The sequence below is a fragment of the Notamacropus eugenii genome, chromosome 1, assembly GCF_028372415.1.
Source record: "Notamacropus eugenii isolate mMacEug1 chromosome 1, mMacEug1.pri_v2, whole genome shotgun sequence".
Lineage (NCBI taxonomy): Eukaryota > Metazoa > Chordata > Mammalia > Diprotodontia > Macropodidae > Notamacropus > Notamacropus eugenii.
In genome coordinates this window covers 410,776,906-410,782,491 of record NC_092872.1, presented here as the reverse complement: position 1 = coordinate 410,782,491, position 5,586 = coordinate 410,776,906, and the positions used below count along the sequence as shown (strand labels likewise).

Below are 5,586 nucleotides of genomic sequence, written 5' to 3'. Positions count from 1 at the left end.
TTTTATCCTTTGGATCAACAAGCATTTATTAAGTATGTGCCATGTGCCAGATCCTCTTCTGTGGGTTTCTTGGTATTGTTAGAGTTTGGGACACAGAAAGATTTTAAGAAATGATTGTTGGTTGATTGAAAGAATGATATATTGAAAATTAAAAATGGTAACATTCAAAGGCTAATCTCTATTTCCCCGAAGTTCTACATGGAGGCAGACCTATTTTGTGGGTGCCCTGTTGACCATACAGTTTTATGGTAATAAAGTTACTAGCTGACATAGCCATGCTGTTCCTGATCTATTTCTTCAATGAATAAAAAGGGGGATCTGACAATAATAGCTCTCATGTTGACAAGCCCCCTCTAATGGCTTTGTAAGAGAAGAAGATATTCTGTACAGATCACGATTGCAATTAGTAAAACTCAGAATATGAGGCAGGCATTTTTAATCTGGGGTAGAAACCTGTTTTTGTTTTTAAACTTTGATCACTATAGTTCAATAGAATGGATTTCCTGGATTTCAGCTTTTCTCTTAATCTTGTTGCTAGGTTCTGCTGCTTTAGTTGCATCCCTGAAACAAAATGAAGGTCAGAATCAATTGACTTGATCATAGTGGGTGCCTGGTGACCAAGGTTGTATTCATCTCAGGTAGAGTAAATTTTGTGGCCACCAATGACCCCTTCATTGATTTCAGCTGTATGGTTTATATGTTTCAATATGATTCCATCCATGACAAGTTCAAGGGTACTGTCAAGACTGAGAATGGGAAGTGATCAATGGAAAACCCATTGCCATTTTCCAGGAGTGGAAATGGGGAAATGTGGAGACAAATAGATTGTAGAGTCCACTGGAGTCTTTACCACCATGGAAAAGGCTGGTACTCAAGCAAGTCATCATTTCTACCCCTTCAGCTGATGCCCCAATGTTCATAATGGGAGGGAACCATGAGAAACATGTTAATTCCCTAAAGACTGTCAGTAATGACTCCTACACTATCAACTTCTTTCTCCCTTTGGCCAAAGTCCTTCATGACAACTTGGGCATTATGAAAGAACTCAGGACTACAGTCCATGCCATTATTCCTATCTAGAATACAATAGATGGCCTCTCTGATAAGCTGTGTGGTGTGATGGGTGTGGTGCTGCTCAAAACATCATCTCTGCCTCCACTTGTGTTGCTAAAGCTGAATGGGAAGCTCACAGGTATGGCCTTCCATGTTCCTACTCCAAATGTATCTGTTGTGGATTTGACCTGCCACATGGAGAAGCCTGCCAAATATGATGATATCAAGAAAGTGGTGAAACAAACGTCAGAGAGACATTTGAAGAGTATCTTGGGCTATACAGAAGACTACATTGGATCCTGGGACTTTAATAGTAGCACCCACTCTTTTACCTTTGATGGTGGTGCTGAGATTACCCTCAATGACCATTTTTTCAAGGTCATTTCTTGGTATGACAATGAGTATGGCAATAGCAACCATGTAGTACACCTCATGGACTACATGACCTCCAAGGAGTAAAGTATAAAGCCATGGACTTTCATTCTGAGCCAAAAAAAAAGGAGATCCACGACTGGGGAACCTATGTTCCTATACTGGGAATCCCATATCCCATTCACATCCTTGCCTCAAAGTACCCCTCTAGTTTGGGGTGGGGGGAAACCTAGAGTCCTGTATTGTATACCATCAATAAAGTCACCATATTCACTGTGAAAGTAAAACAAAAAAATCTCCTCTGAAATATTGTGTATTTGAATTTAAATATTGAAAAACACCATTCCGAGGAGGAAAAATTCAGAAAACAAGTATGCGTTAAATCCCTCTATATGCCAGACACTGTACTAAGAACTCTATAAGGGGACAGAGCGAAGATGACTGAGTAACAGCACAGAATTTCTAGAACACTCACACCACGACCAGCCAAATACCTGTAAAAAAAATGCCTCTAAAAAAATTCTGGAGCTGCAGAACCCACAGAATGATGGAGTGAAGCAAATCTCCAGATGAAGACAGTCTTGAAGGTCCCCAGGAAGTGTCTATCTTGCCATGCTGGGAACAGAGCACAGTCTAGTGTGGGCCGTGAGAGCACAGAGGGGACCTGAATAGGCCTTGGGGGAACTGAGTCTCTCTCATCTGTGGCAGTTTCCAGACTTCAGAACCCCAAAACACTGAGGATAAAGTGGAAGGTCAGTGGGAAAAGTCTGTGGGACAAGTGTAGGGCATGGAATGGAGAGCCTCAGGGGCAGAGGAGCCCATGGGAGCCACAGCAGCAGCAGGAGCAGAGACAGCAACTATTTCTGGAGCTCTAGGCCCACAGATTGTGAGGGGCGAAAGACCGAGTGGCTGACTGTACACCCCACGACCCCCACTGGAAGAAGAGATCTACCTTGACAAAGAGCTCAAAAGTCAAGTAAATGGCTGGGGAAATGAGCAAAAACTGGAAAAAGAATCAGACTATAGAATCTTACTTTAATGATAAGGAAGACCAAAGCAAACAAACAGAAGAAAATAAAATCAAAGTTCCACCTTGCAAAGCCTCCAAGATAATTATGAATTAGTCTCAAGCCATAAAAGAGCTCAAAAAGGATTTTGAAAGTCAAGTAAGAGAAGTAGAGCAAAAAATTTGGAAGAGAAATGAATGTGATGCAGCAAAATCATGAAAAATGGGTCAACTGCTTGCTAAAGGAGACCCCAAAAAGGCTAAAGGAAATAACACCTAAAAAAATAGATTAACCCAAATGGTAAAGAAATCCAAAAATTCAATGAGGAGAAGAATGCCCTACAAAACAGAATTGGTCAGATGGAAAAGGAGATCCTAAAGCTCATTGAAAATAATTCCTTAAAGATTAGAATGGAGCAGATGGAAGCTAATGATTTTTTGAAAAGTCAAGAAATTATAAAACAAAATGGAAGGAATGAAAAAATAGCAGACAGTGTGAAATATCTCAATGGAACAACAACTGACCTGGAAAATAGATCCAAGAGAGAAATATTTAAAATTATGGGACTACTTGAAATCCATGATCAAAAAAAGTGCCTAGATATCATCTTTCATGATTTTATCACGAGAAACCTGCCCTGATATTCTAGAACCAGAGGGTAAAATAAATATGGAAAGAATCCACTGATTGTCTCCTGAAAATATCCCAAAAGAAAAACTCTTAAGAATGTTGTAAGTAAATTCCAGAATTCCCAGGTCATGGAGAAAATATTGCAATCAATCAGAAAGAAACAATTCGAGTCCTATGGAAATACAATCAAAATAACACAGGATCTAGCAGTTTCCACATTAAGGGATCAAAGGACTTGGAATATGATATTCCAGAAGTCGAAAGAGCTAGAATTAAAACCAAGAATCACCTATTCAGCAAAACTGCCTGCAATACTTCTGGGAAAAAAATGGTCATTCAATGAAACAAAGGACTTTCAAGTATACTTGATGAAAAGGTCAGGGCTGAATAGAAAATTTGACTTTCGAACACAAGAATCAAGAGAAGCATGCAAATTTAAACAAGAAAAGGACTTACTAAAGTTAAACTGTTTACATTCTAACATGGAAAGATAATATTTGTAAGTGTTGAGATTTTTCTCAGTATTCAAGTAGTTGGAGGGATTATATACATATGGACAGAGGGCACAGGGTGAGTTGACTAGGAAGGGATGATATCTAAAAAACATAAAATTAAGGGGTGAGGGAGGAATATATTGGGAGAGGAAAAGGAGAAATAGATTGGGGCAAATTACCTCTCATGAAAGAGGCAAGAAAAAACCTTTTTCGGTGGAAGGCAAAAAGGGAGAGGTGAGAGGGAAAAAGTCCTTTATAAAATAGATAGTCCTTTATAAAAGTATAAATTAATTAAAACTGACATGTATATAGTACATTGTTGTTGTTTTTTTTCCATCAGAACTATGATTTTATCAGTGTAAGGAGCTCTTAACCAGGAATCTTCAATAATGCAGATTGGTGCCTTCTCTCTAAGTGATAGTATTAATAAGTTGCATGGAACAATAAAGATTCAGGGCCTTGTCCAGAGTCACATTCAAGGAATTGGTATCAGAGGTGGAATTTCAAATCATGTCTTCCTTTCCTTAAAGCCACATCTCTATCCATTTAGCCTCTTTCTCCTCATTCTTCCTTCTCTCTAATCAATCCTATATTTGGCTGCCAAAGCGAATTTCGTCAAGTTTTATTAAATGCAGCTTAGTCCATGTCACCTCCTATTCAGTCATCTCCAGTTCTGAGCTTTTGCATACAAGAAAAAATATGTACTTGTCAATGTGATGGCACACAAAATAGGACCTTTTGCTGTTTTTGTTTTAGTATAATGAAGTGTCTGTGATTGAATCTTACCTTTATCACTCAAGAGTCTTTATAAGGAGTAAAGTTCAGAAGCAAGACTTTCTTTAACTAGAAACAGCGTATGCATTTGTACTGTTAATTATCTTTAAAAAGATTAAAGATATTTCCCACCCACTGATGAGTCTACCCACTGGGGGAAACTTGATTAGTGGAGTTGTTTTTAGGAAGGTCTCAAGAATCTTTTTTTTTTTCTATTGAGACACTGAGTCAAAGGGTTGTGATGCCTCCTGGCTCTACAAAAAGGTATAAATACTCTGAATTGAGGTTTTACTTTGGGGTTTAGTTTTTGCTAAGAAGGTTTGAGTGCCAGATGAGAACTCTAGGAAGCTGCTTAAGGATCCCCCCAGTTTTGACAACCCAGATGTGGTGCATTCTTCTCTGGCAGTTGGGGTCCAAATGTCTGTTGAACTCAGGCAGAAGAAACCACATCTATTGATCTTTTGATTTCTCTGTATTTTCTTTGAAATTTACGGTGCTGATTCTCTGAACTAACTGATCAATATATATACTTCGTTAAAGGAATGATACATGTTCTTGATTAAAGTGATTGTTGATCCCTCAAAAGTTGCCTTTTCTTTTATGAATGCAGATCTAAAAACTTGTGATAACATACCCTCCATGTAATTTAGGGTGCTTACTGATACAGCCAATAAAACATGTACAGGAGAGTTACTTGCCTAGTGGATTAATAGCTCTGGAGTCAAGGGGGCAGGGCTGAGTTCAAACCCGGTCTCTGACACTGGCCAGCTGTGTGACTCGGAGCAAGTCACTTAACCCTGTTTGCCTGAGTTTCCCCATCATTTAAAAAGAGCTGGTGGAGGAAAACAGTAAAACTACTTCTGTATCTTTGCCAAGAAAATTGAAAATGATGTCACAAGGACTCAGAATTGACTGGAAACCACAAACAAAAAAGCTCTTGACTTATTTTACAACTTGACCCCAAACTATCTTTACAGCTCCATTAAACATCATCTTCCCTCACACATACTGTTTCCAGTCCATTTGGTCTTCTCACTGTTCTATATACAAATCACTCTACCTCCTCACAACTGCTACTGCTCTCTCTTAAAACTACTCTTTGTTTAAATGCTGTTTTAGTCTATTAACTCTTTATTTCTTCAGTAAATATTTATAGATATACATTTCTTTCCTCTTAGAGAATGAACTTTTTATTCTTAAGGATTGTTTAAATCATTGTACCTGTATCCATAGAATTTAGCATTGAACCTAGAACA

At 38.4% G+C, this 5,586-nt stretch overlaps 1 pseudogene; it reads left to right on the top strand.

Annotated features, from left to right (window-relative positions):
• The first annotated feature begins 719 nt into the window (after positions 1-719).
• On the top strand, positions 720-1,512 carry LOC140518032 (glyceraldehyde-3-phosphate dehydrogenase pseudogene; annotated as a pseudogene).
• The last annotated feature ends 4,074 nt before the right edge of the window (positions 1,513-5,586 follow it).